The sequence below is a fragment of the Amblyomma mixtum genome, chromosome 2 (genome assembly GCF_055824585.1).
Source record: "Amblyomma mixtum isolate Tamu chromosome 2, ASM5582458v1, whole genome shotgun sequence".
In the NCBI taxonomy this organism is placed as follows: domain Eukaryota; kingdom Metazoa; phylum Arthropoda; class Arachnida; order Ixodida; family Ixodidae; genus Amblyomma; species Amblyomma mixtum.
This window is the reverse complement of record NC_143013.1, coordinates 137,566,060-137,579,205: the sequence shown is the minus strand read 5'-3', so window position 1 is coordinate 137,579,205 and position 13,146 is coordinate 137,566,060. Positions and strand designations below refer to the sequence as shown.

The 13,146-nt window shown below is 50.0% G+C and overlaps 1 pseudogene; it reads right to left on the bottom strand.

Annotated features, from left to right (window-relative positions):
- The window catches only part of LOC149361052 (uncharacterized), a 29,181-nt pseudogene extending 17,408 nt beyond the window's left edge, over positions 1-11,773 (bottom strand).
- Between the last annotated feature and the right edge of the window lie 1,373 nt (positions 11,774-13,146).

Sequence of the window (13,146 nt, the reverse complement as noted above, 5' to 3'; positions counted from 1 at the left end):
GGGATGTCCCTGCGGATGCTCGGGTTAACCCCGTGGTGTCGCCACTCACCAACGTCTGCATGCTGCAGACGCCTCCCTGCGGGGACGAAAAGTTTGATATTGCCGCTACCCATTACTGGCGCCGCCTAGTAGTCGCGCTCAGGAGGCTGGCACGCCCTCTTCTTCGCCCGAGAGCTCGCTCGCGAGTCGGTTAGCCGGCCGGGCCGTTCCCGCTGGTGCTGGGACGTTGTGGCAAATATAAACCTGCCTACCTGCTTCTGTGACATTGTGGTGGAGGTGCTGGGTGCATCCCATGTCCCAAGAGCTTTTGGGTGCCTCCGAAGCCCCGCTACACACCGTGGACACACCTGTGCACAAGGCCAGCCGCCGCTTGAGAGGCTTAGCCCCCGAGTGTGGTCCCCTTCTTTCCTTTCCGCGAACCATGACGACTACAGAGCCAAGCCAGCCCATTCACCTTCCAGTGAGTGCCCAGCCGCTGTTCTTCCATGCTCCGCGTATGCCCACGCCGTTCCATGGCGACAAATTTGAGGATGTTGAGGACTGGTTGACCAACTACGACCGGGTCGCTGCGTTTAATGTGTGGGACGAGGAGCGAAAGTTGCGGAACATTTATTTTTCACTTGGAGACGCCGCCAAGAAGTGGTTTGAAAACCACGAGACTACCATCACCACCTGGCAAGACTGCCGGCAAACGCTGCTCAGCACATTCGGCAACGACGCGAGAAAAGAGATGGCTGAACTGGCTCTACAGTCCCGAGCGCAGCGGCCCAATGAGAGTGTCGCCATGTTCGTAGAAGAAATGACTCGGCTTTTCAACCGCGCGGATCCGTCCATGTCGGAGGCAAAGAAGGTGCGCCATCTTATGCGTGGCGTTAAACAACAGATCATCGTCGGCCTTGTACGTGACCCTCCATGTACTGTGGCTGATTTTAAGAAGGAGGCGACAAGTATGGAGCGTGCCCTACAACAGCGATTCGTACAATTTGATCGTTCTGCGAACATCACTGCTGTGGACTTCCGCTTGCCGATGAACGGCAACGAGAGTGGCGCCCTTCGCGAGCTTGTCCGAAGCATCGTACGTGAAGAACTGCAAAAGCTGCCCTTTCTCGAGCAACACCCGCGTGTTCGAGGCATCTTGGATGTTATACGTGAAGAGCTCCGGCAAGCAGTGCCATCAATGTCATCCCCCCAGCCGTCTGCGCCGCACGTCATGTCCTACAGCGACGTGTTGCGTACCCCTGCGCCAGCACCGCCGGCACCCTACAGGCCCGCTCCTCTCGTCCGTCCTGCACCCCGACATCTAGCTCGCGCTGATGCGCCTGACACTCGACCGCCCGTTCGCAAAGCACACGTGTGGCGTACGCCGAACAATCTACCTCTGTGCTTCCACTGCGGCGAAGCCGGACACGTACTGCGTTACTGTTCATACCGTCAGATGGGCTCGCGTGAATTCTCACCGGATGCCCCTCGGCCGGGCTAAGGTGAACGACCTCGGGACATCGACCAGTACCTCAGCGCCAACGTCCCACCTGCGTCCCCACCGCGACGCCAGTCCAGGTCGCCATCGCCGAGACAGTTTTCCCCCAACCGGCGTACTTCCTTCAGGCAGTCCCCAAGTCCGCGCCGGGAAATCTGAGGACGGCGACTCTCGGAGGTAGAGCCGCCGTCGATGAGCACTACGACCAACATCCTCCATTCGCCGATTCGATCAAACTTTCCGACCTCCGACCCCCCCGCACCGACCAGCAGTCCGACCACTTTCCGACGATCGCCGCAGTTTTCTTCCGACGCCCCCAATCGACGCATCGAACGACCAACGAGACCGACGACCTCCCGACGATCACAGAAGCTTACCTTCGACGCCGCAAATCGACGCACTGAACGACCCGTCAGTCCGACGACCCGTGATACGGCGGACTTCGTCGACGGTGAGCTTCTTTCCGCTGAGATACCGATCGTCGTTAACAACCACCATACGACTGCCCTTGTAGATACCGGCGCTGATTTTTGCGTTATTAGTCGTGGTCTTGCTACAATCCTACGCAAATCCTGACTCCTTGGCACGGCGCGCCGATAAGGACACCCGGAGGGCATGTACTGACGCCGCTAGGGGTGTGCTCCGCTCGAGTCGAGATTTGCCACGTAACTTTCTCTTGTTGCTTTGCTGTGCTGGCGGAGTGCTCCAAGGACCTGATCCTCGGTCTTGATTTTCTTCGAGAAAACGGCGCAATCATCGACCTCCGTGACCTCATGGTGACTTTTTCGACCCAGCGCGCAGTTTCCGACGACTACACAGCAGGCAGGCCAGTTTCCCGGGTATGCGATGATCATGTCACACTACCTCCACGCACCAGCGTGTTTGTTACAGTGCACTGCGACAACCCTCCCGCCCTTCAAGGCCTCGCGGAAATGAATGTGAATTTATTGTTCAGCCTACAAGTCTGCGTCGCTAGTGGGGTCTGTTCGGAGGCGCGATGAAGGAAAGAATGAAAAGCTTATGCACACCTTTCTTCGTCGTGCAGTTCCTCGTGGTTTTTGTGGCTGGGACACCAGCGGCTGGCCACCAGGTTGAAAATGCTTCACTGGCGGACGGATCTTGCGACGCCGCCTGTGCTCCAGAACCGCCATTGCTGCCAAATGATTTCGCGGCTCAGTCCGAATCCACCACACGCCCCCTGGACCTCCGACACTGCGCAGCCGCAACATCGACGTCATCACACTCAGAACGGATAAAACCGGGCATCGAGCATTCACTCGTCAGTGGGCACGGAGGCGCGATGAAGGAAAGAATGAAAAGCTTATGCACACCTTTCTTCGTCCTGCAGTTCCTCGTGGTTTTTGTGGCTGGGACACCAGCGGCTGGCCACCAGGTTGAAAATGCTTCACTGGCGGACGGATCTTGCGACGCCGCCTGTGCTCCAGAACCGCCATTGCTGCCAAATGATTTCGCGGCTCAGTCCGAATCCACCACACGCCCCCTGGACCTCCGACACTGCGCAGCCGCAACATCGACGTCATCACACTCAGAACGGATAATACCGGGCATCGAGCATTCACTCGCCAGTGGGCACGGAGGCGCGATGAAGGAAAGAATGAAAAGCTTATGCACACCTTTCTTCGTCCTGCAGTTCCTCGTGGTTTTTGTGGCTGGGACACCAGCGGCTGGCCACCAGGTTGAAAATGCTCCACTGGCGGACGGATCTTGCGACGCCGCCTGTGCTCCAGAACCGCCATTGCTGCCAAATGATTTCGCGGCTCAGTCCGAATCCACCACACGCCCCCTGGACCTCCGACACTGCGCAGCCGCAACATCGACGTCATCACACTCAGAACGGATAAAACCGGGCATCGAGCATTCACTCGTCAGTGGGCACGGAGGCGCGATGAAGGAAAGAATGAAAAGCTTATGCACACCTTTCTTCGTCCTGCAGTTCCTCGTGGTTTTTGTGGCTGCATGGGACACCAGCGGCTGGCCACCAGGTTGAAAATGCTCCACTGGCGGACGGATCTTGCGACGCCGCCTGTGCTCCAGAACCGCCATTGCTGCCAAATGATTTCGCGGCTCAGTCCGAATCCACCACACGCCCCCTGGACCTCCGACACTGCGCAGCCGCAACATCGACGTCATCACACTCAGAACGGATAAAACCGGGCATCGAGCATTCACTCGTCAGTGGGCGCGGAGGCGCGATGAAGGAAAGAATGAAAAGCTTATGCACACCTTTCTTCGTCCTGCAGGTTAGTTATTTTTCCAAATTACCATTTCCCTGCTTGAAGTCAGACGACCGCTTTGTCATCGTGCTTCCGTGCCCAGAAGCAGTGTTCTTGTCCTTGTGTTTATTGTTACTCCTTCTCAGTGGGGACGTCGTGAGTAATCCTGGTCCTGATGATCTTGCGCAGATTTTACGAACCATGAAGGAAATGAACGAACGTTCCAAAAGAGTGGAAGTAGCGCAAAACACTATGTTGGAAAGTATGTCGGAGCTCAAGCTACAGCAGCAATCCGTTTCAGAAGCGATGTCAGATATAAAAGAAAGATTGCAAAAAGTGGAAAATCAGACATCAGTTTTCGAGCACTGGCAGCAGGACATGAACGCTTTGCGTGCCACAGTAGAGCGCCTCGAGAATGAAAATATCGCACTTCGATCCCGTCTTGATGACGGAGAAGACCGATCTCGGCGGAACAATCTGGTTTTCTATGGTATATCTGACAGCGCAGAAGAAACGTGGTCTGAGTCGGAGGAACAACTTCTAGATTTAATAAACAATACCATGAACACTGATATCAGTCAGTCAGACATTTCGCGCGCGCATAGAATTGGGCGTTTCGTAACCGGGAAAACCCGTCCGCTTGTAGCAAGTTTTGAAAACTACAAAACAAAAGAACGAGTCTTTTCAAAACGTGATCTGTTGAAGAATACAGGAAAAGGAATGAGTGGAGACTTCTGCCAAGCCACGCGCAATATCAGAAAAAAATTAATAGAGTATGGTAAATCCAAGGGCAGCACATCTTTCAAACTTGGGTATAAAAAACTTTTTCTGGGTGGAAAATGCTACACATATGACGAAAATCGGGGTACTATCCGCGAAATCGGTAATTCCTCTGAAGGCACAACTGAAGACACAGTTGAAAACACTACTGAAAACTCAAGCGAGGCTCATGACCGACCTCTCCGGTCTGGTCGCGCGCGATCGAAAAGATAGGACCACGAGAGGGGAGGCGCTTCGAAAAGCTTCGACTACTCTCTCCTGTACTCGAACATTCGTAGTCTTTATCCCAAAAAGGATGAGTTATGCGCTATGATCGATGACTGCAACGCTGATATCATTGTATTAGCAGAAACTTGGCTAAATAGCAAAATAACGAATAATGAATTGTTTAAATGTGAAAAGCGGTATGTTGTCTTCCGGAGTGACCGAACAGGCAGAGTTCGTGGCGGTGTCCTAATTGCTGTTAATGAGTGTATTGACTGCTTTCTAGTACCTATTGCTACGAATTTAGAGCTAATCTGATGCTGCATAAATCTTAATTTTAAAAAAGTAATCCTAGGTGCATGTTACCGATCCCCCTCGACGGACACATCATTTTGCGATAACCTACACGATTCCTTAAATCAGATTATCACCCGTTTCCCTGCAGCTGAAATCTTGCTCTTAGGCGACTTCAATTTTCCGAATATTGTCTGGTCACATAACAATCCCTTTTCTACCCCTTGGTCAGCTGAATCCAACTTGTTTCTTTCCATTTGTTCAGACTTCAGCCTATCACAGATTGTTAGTCTTCCCACACGTGTAACGCAAAACACATCACCACTGCTTGATTTTATTCTTACGTCATCAGCGGATAACTTATCCGCGGTTTCACACCTGCCTGGGCTGAGCGATCATGATATATTACACTTCATGCTAACTGTGACTCAAACAAAAATTAGCCGACAGAAAAGAAAATTTCGTGATTATAACAAAGCTGATTACACCACCATCAACAGTGAACTCTGCTCATTTTTAGATGTTTTTTTGCCGCTCTGTCAGGATCGGCCCATAGAAACTAACTGGCGCATGTTCAAAGAAAAAATTTCAGAATTAATCAGCCGACACGTCCCCCTTCGAACCGCCTACACCAACAGTAAAGCCCCTTGGTATAACACATACTTAAACAGGTTATCCAACAAAACAAAAAGCGTTTATTCCGTTCAGCTAAACAGTCTTCAAAACCGAAAGCTTGGCTAGCCTACAAAAAAGCGGAAAAGTCTTATAATACTTCCTTAAGGTCAGCTAAATTTTCATTTTTGAACACTACTCTTCCACAATTATTAAAGACTAATTCAAAACGTTTTTAGAATGTTATACGAGGAAGTACTAATAAGGACGGCATATCACTACTCACAAGTTCCGGGGAATCAGTACAGCCTCACCTTTGTTCCAAAGTACTTAACGACACATTCGTTCAGTCATTTTCATCCCCTGTGCTTACCAATCAGATGCCAGCTATAAATACTACCAATTATCACCTCATGGAACCCATAATATTTGAAGCAACTGGCATCAAAGTCATAATAAACAAATTAAAACCCAAATTATCTTGTGGAGTCGACGAGATCAATGTTAAATTTTTGCAACATACCGTGGAATACTGTTCAATCATACTACAGTGCATTTTTTCTCAGTCGTATAACTCTGGCAGTATACCTCATGATTGGAAAACTGGAAAAGTAATCCCCATCCACAAGTCAAGTCCAACACATAATCCGCTCAACTACAGGCCCATTTCCCTTACATCCGTACCATGTAAAATTATGGAACACATTATATACACGCATCTAGTTAACTTTCTTGAAGATAACTTTTTTTCCAGTGTGCAGCATGGATTCCGTAAAAATTTCTCCTGTGAAACTCAGCTAGTCTCTTTCACTAATGATTTGCATGCCTATCTAGACTGTGGTTTTTCAATTGATTGCATATTCCTCGATTTCTCCAAAGCTTTTGACAAAGTTAACCATACACTACTTCTTCATAAACTAAGCTTCCTAAACATAGACCCTGCAATAATTGACTGGATTAATGCTTTCCTCGCATCCCGCGTTCAGTTTGTAACCACTAATGAAGTGAACTCATCCTCGGTCCCAGTTCAATCCGGCGTTCCGCAAGGGTCGGTTCTAGGTCCTCTCTTATTCCTGATTTATATAAATGACTTACCTTCTCACGTTTCTTCCAAAATTTGTCTTTTTGCAGACGACTGTGTGTTATACCGTAAACTGACTGATGCTTGAGATGCTTTTTTAATTCAGAATGACCTCAATAATATTGTGGAATGGTGTAATACATTGTGCATGGAATTAAATATTAACAAATGCAAATCAATGAGGGTATCTCGCACTAACCACATAAGTCCCACTTATATGCTTAATAACGTCTCATTAGAATCGGTGACATCATACCGGTATCTGGGAGTTCTTATTACCAATAATCTATCTTGGAAATCGCATGTCAGTTATATCACTTCTAAAGCCAGTAGCACCCTAGGATATATACGCCGTAATTTCCGCCTTGCACCATCATCATTAAAATTACTATTGTACACAACTTACATTCGTCCACAACTTGAATACGCGTCATCTGTCTGGGATCCCGGTCACGTAACACTCATACATTCTCTTGAGGCAATACAAAATCGCTCAGCCCGGTTTATCTTAAACAACTACCAAAGGACCGCTAGTGTTACTAATATGAAAACCTACTTACAACTGCCACTTTTATCGACACGAAGAAAGCTATCTCGCCTGACTCTCTTTCATAAAATATACCATCATAACACAACCTTGCGCTATCTTTGGGTTCAACCACCGTCATACATTTCAACTCGCCGTGACCACAGCAAAAAGGTACATATTCCACACTCAAATACGCTTGCATATTCATACTCGTTTATTCCTCGGACAAGCAATGACTGGAATAACCTACCAGCATCACTAACAAGTATATCTGAAATTGAGAACTTTAAATCAGCATTACACAGTTTCTTTTCATAGCTAGTGCTCATATCATCATCATGGCGTTCATAGATGGTGTTCATATTCCCAATACGGCTGTTTGTTTATTGGGAACTGCATTCCTTGTTTATTATTTGTTTTCCTTGCCATATCTTTCTGTATTTATTAACACCGTTACTGATGTCGTAGTTTACTCTTTGTACCTTTGTTCTTTTTCATTCTATTTGTATGCTTACTTTCGTTTTTGTACTGGTTTTACAGAGTTTGTGTATATTTTTTTACTAATAACTTTTTGTGTAAATTGTGTATGCCTCTGCATCCGCCCCTCCCCTCTATAATGTACATTTGTACCCTGAGGGTATAATAAATAAATAAATAAATAAATAAATAAATAAGCGAACTGAACAGCTTTTACCGAACTTTAGCGCCGAATACCGCCATTTACCCCAAGGGGCAGCCATCGCTTACTTTGATGTACTCGGCGAGCCCTCAGCCCACTGCGCCCTATCGTTGCTCAACAAGAACCCTCCCGAGAGCACTGGCCATACAGTTCGAACTGACGTGAATCCTGCTTTGCGTTTTGAGCGGAAACGCCGCCTTCAAGCAATTATTGACTCTTACCATGACTGCTTTGCCGTCACGTCCAAAGTGAGACAGACGTCAGTAGCAAAGCATCGCAGTATAGTTGACCCCACCGAACGCCCTATCCGCCAACACCCCTACCGAGTATCGACTAAGGAACGCGAGGCTATTCGGGCGCAAGTTGATGAAATGCTTCGCGGTGATGTGATCCAACCGTCCACAAGCCCATGGGCCTCGCCTGTTGTGCTGGTCGCTAAAAAGGATGGAACACTCAGATTCTGCGTCGACTACGGGAGGCTCAACAAAATTACAGAACAAGACGTCTACCCACTGCCTCGAATCGACGACTCGTTCGACTGACTCCGCCATGCCCGATACTTTTCATCGCTCGATCTACGCAGTGGCTATTGGCAGATCGAAGTCGATGAACGTGATCGTGAAAAGACGGCGTTCATTACTCCTGACGGCCTCTACGAATTTAAGGTGCTTCCCTTTGGTTTGTGCTCCACCCCCGCGACCTTCCAAACAATGATGGACACTGTCCTAGCCGGCCTCAAAAGGCAGACGTGCCTCGTCTACCTTGACGACGTCGTCATTTTCTCTGCGACTTACGACGAGCATCTCAAGCGCTTGATGGCCGTCCTAAATGCCATCCGCGCGGCCAGTCTCTCACTAAAACCGGAAAAATGCCACTTTGCATTCCAACAGCTGAAGTTTCTGGGCCATGTCGTCAGCGCTGAGAGTATTAGCCCTGATCCAGAGAAGACGGCTGCCGTAGCTGCTTTCCCGACTCCTACTGATAAAAGTTCGGTTCGACGGTTTTTGGGCCTCTGTGCATATTACAGACGCTTTGTCCATGACTTCTCCCGGTTAGCCGAACCACTGACTCGTCTAACAAAGGACGACCAACCTTTCATCTGGGCCGATGAGCAGCAAAGGGCTTTCGAGGAGCTTCGCACATGCCTTCAAACAACGCCCATACTTGGCCACTTCGACGAGGATGCGGATACAGCATTGCATACCGACGCCAGCAACGTTGGCCTCGGAGCAGTTCTCGTTCAGTGGCAAGATGGTGCTGAGCGGATCGTTGCTTACGCCAGTCGCACCCTCTCTCGTGCCGAAGCGAATTATTCAACTATCCAAAAGGAGTGCCTTGCAATTGTGTGGGCGGTGACAAAATTTCGGCCGTATTTGCATGGTCGGCCGTTTAGAGTGGACAGTGATCACCACTCTCTCTGCTGGCTAGCCAACCTTAAAGATCCTTCTGGCCGGTTAGCCCGCTGGAGTCTCCGCTTGCAGGAGTTCGACGTCACTATTGTGTACAAGTCCGGCAAGAAACACAGTAACGCTGACTGTCTATCCCGAGCCCCTATCCCGTGTTCTTCACTTGAAACAGATGACTCCGTTTTTCTCGGCGCTCTCACGACGCCTGATCTCGCTCAACAACAGCGAGATGACACTGAACTGCGGCCCCTCATCGATTACCTCGAGGGAACCGCCTCATCGCCACCTCGCCTTTTTACGCGTGGCCTGTCGTCGTTCTGCTTGCGGGACGGCGTCCTTTACAAGAAAAACTATGCTTCCACAGGCATTCAGTACCTGCTGGTGGTCCCAACGCCGCTCCGTCCCGACGTTTTGCAGGCATGCCACGACGAGCTTTCTGCCGGCCATCTCGGTTTCTCACGGACCTTGGCTCACGTACGACAAAAGTACTACTGGCCCAAGCTTGCTGCTATTGTCCAGAGCTATGTTAAGACGTGCCGTGATTGCCAACGTCGGAAGACGCCGCCTCTCAAGCCGGCCGGCCTATACTGCAGCCTATTGGTCCTGCACGAGTACCCTTTCACCAAGTCGGTATGGATTTGCTCGGGCCGTTTCCTACGTCATCATTGGGCAACCGCTACATTATAGTCGCCACTGATTACCTCACCCGCTATTGTGAAACCAAAGCTCTCCCCAGCGGCACTTCTACTGATACTGCGAACTTTTTCATCTTTAACGTAGTCCTTCGTCATGGTGCCCCTGCGGTCGTTTTAACTGACAGAGGCACTGCATTTACTTCAGCTCTAACCCAGGAAGTTATGCGGCTCAGTGGTACTTGTCATCGCAGAACAGCAGCTTACCATCCTCTGACGAATGGCCTTACTGAGCGACTCAATAAGACCATCGCCGATATGCTTTCAATGTACGTCGGCGAAGACCATAAGAACTGGGACCAGGTACTACCGTATGCAACATTTGCGTATAATACCGCAGTCCAGGAAACGACCCGCTTCACACCGTTTCGTTTGGTGTACGGTCGCGAAGCCGTTACCATGCTGGATGCAATGTTACTGCCCGATGTCGCCCTCCCATCAGTTGCCGGCGCTGACCAATTCGTCGAGCACGCTGAGGCCGCCCGTCAGCTAGCTCGAATGAGACTCCGGACGCAGAAAGTTAAATACGCTCAACGCTATAACCTTCGTCACAGGGAGGTAATTTACAACCCTGGCGATCAAGTCTGGGTGTGGGTTCCTGTTCGCCAGCGGGGTCGCTCCGAGAAGCTTCTGCGCCGCTACTTCGGCCCGTACGAAGTGCTGCGCAAACTCAGCGACGTCACCTACGAAGTGATTCCGCAAGGAACTGTTCGTACGTCCCGACGGCAAACACAGTCGGAAGTCGTACACGTTGTCCGGATGAAGCCATTCCACGCCCGCTAGGTCAAGCCTACGGTTCTGCTTGACCTCGCCACGCAGCATCGGGACGACGCTTTTTCCGCCGGGAGGGGTAATGCCGCAACCCATTACTGGCGCCGCCTAGTAGTCGCGCTCAGGAGGCTGGCACGCGCTCTTCTTAGCCCGAGAGCTCGCTCGCGAGTCGGTTAGCCGGCCGGGCCGTTTCCGCTGGTGCTGGGACGTTGTGGCAAATATAAACCTGCCTACCTGCTTCTGTGGCAATATCTTAATAATTCAATCTCTACAAAATGGCAAGAGATGAGCTTATCTGTAACCTAAAAGCAAGAATGCATTGCACTCACTCTAGCGGCGGGCTACTTGCAGCGAAGCGCTGTTTACCGGTGCACTGGTAGCACACCACTCATTAGGCATTGTTAGACATAATGTGCTTTCCATCGGAGACGCAGCACACCGTGCTTTGTAGCTAGCCACTGCCTAATATAAGAAGTGTAATCCTGCCACCGGTGCACTATAAATATTGTAATCACAGTGCATATTAAGGTGCAGTTGGTTTTCACATTGCCTTCGGCACTGAAGCGAGCGCAGCATGCCAGCCGAGAGCTGCTGCCAAACTCTGCAGCAACCTACTGGGCTGCAGAGCAGTTGCACTATTAAGTTCGTGCTTCAGCTTGTAAAGACTAAGGAAATGCCTCGCACTGCATGTGGTGCCCTTATTTTTCTGTACGAGCAGCAATAAGGACACCAATTTGGCACGCTGCATAGGGTTCAAACATATTACACTGAATTTTAGGAATCACCTGGCATACCTTGGGCTGCATATTGTGGCATCTTTTCCTGGAGCTGGACCTGTGGACTCCCGCATGGTCCATACTTGGCGGTCCGCCAATGTTCGTGCCAGTAGCACACGGTCCTTTTAGGCGGGTTCACAAGACCGCTTGCAAGAAGTTGTGGCCCATTTGGCTGCACAGTGAGGAGACTGTCATGGTGATTCACAGCCTGAGAGGGTGTCATTCCGCCTTCAAAGTAAGAATGAAATGTGGCCTTTGTTCCGGGGCTGGCGCGAAGCAGTCTGAGTGCATCGGCTGACTCGGTACTGTGATTATGGCTTGATGTTAACCTAATTACACCAGGCAGAGGGACTTCCCTGCAGAGGAACTGGTCATTCTTCATTATATTCCGATTGACTTTTTTGATCTTGATATGCAGTTTTGCAGGGCAGCCAGTGCTTCGCTGAGAAGAAGTCTTGTTCCTGTGGTGGTGCTGACAACACCATGCCTTATGTAAGACCATCCTGCAAAAACAGAACTGCCCTAGGGATTTCACACCTCAAATCACAATAATTACAAATTTGGCATATTGTATTTATCACTTCGTGCAAGTTGAATTTAAGTACTACTCAGAAAAATGAGTAACTTTATTAAAAAAACCAAGCATGTTGAGGAACACCTCAAAATGGCCATGTCATTCCAGCCAAAATGGTTCTTCCAAAAAGTATTTCTAGTGAAGAAAAAAAATGGCTGTGGCTCAACTTGGTTAAGCCGGGAAATCGCGAAAGCAATACCCATGGCTACGCCCTCGCTCACATGATAGTCGTGCTGTTGTGGTGCTTGTGTGAAACTTGTTGTATACCTTGGTGCTGCTGAGGTGATCACTTGGCTAATCTATGTAGCTCGCATGCTCTCGCCGAGCCGCATACTGGGCACGTCGCTTAGCGAGTCTTGTTTCACGCTCTTCCTCTGTCTCTGTAGCTCGCCGCTCTCTTTTACGCGCATTACGACGAACCTCCCTAGTGGTAGGCGGAATCGCCGCGAAGCAATGTTAGGGCGCTGGTGGTTGGCACAGCTACTGCTTTCTAGGGACGTGAGTCGAGCCTAAATCTCTTCAGCGTAACTAGGGTGCCTCGATGCCTGCCCGCCGCGCCGCCGTTCAGGGTGGTGACAGCCTTTGTAACGCTCCGCGCCGCCGTTCGGCAGACGCGCCGCCATTTTGGTTCGACGTTGCTGCCCGTTGCACGTGTCTCCCGTGCGGTCGACGAGTTGAACAACCGAACCGACATTGAACACATTTTCGCACACGTTCTTGCAGTGTAACAGTATTCTTATCGTTCGCCCGTGGGTGGGTGAACAAGATAAGAGAATGACGGGCTGCTGCGTTCCGCTGTGCAGCGGCTCATGGAAAAAAGGACTGCGGACTTTTCGGTTTCCCCGAGACCCTGAGAGAAGAAAGAAGTGGGAGGCTCAAGTGAAGCGGGAGAAGTGGAAAGCGACTGACACATCGAAGATATGCGAGGTATGTGATCGAAGCTTGCTTGTGACTCGGAGTTTGATAGGGAAGTTGTCTAAGTTGGTCGGCCGTCGTTTAACGCGTAGCATTTCTTCTTCATACGTGACGTGTACAGA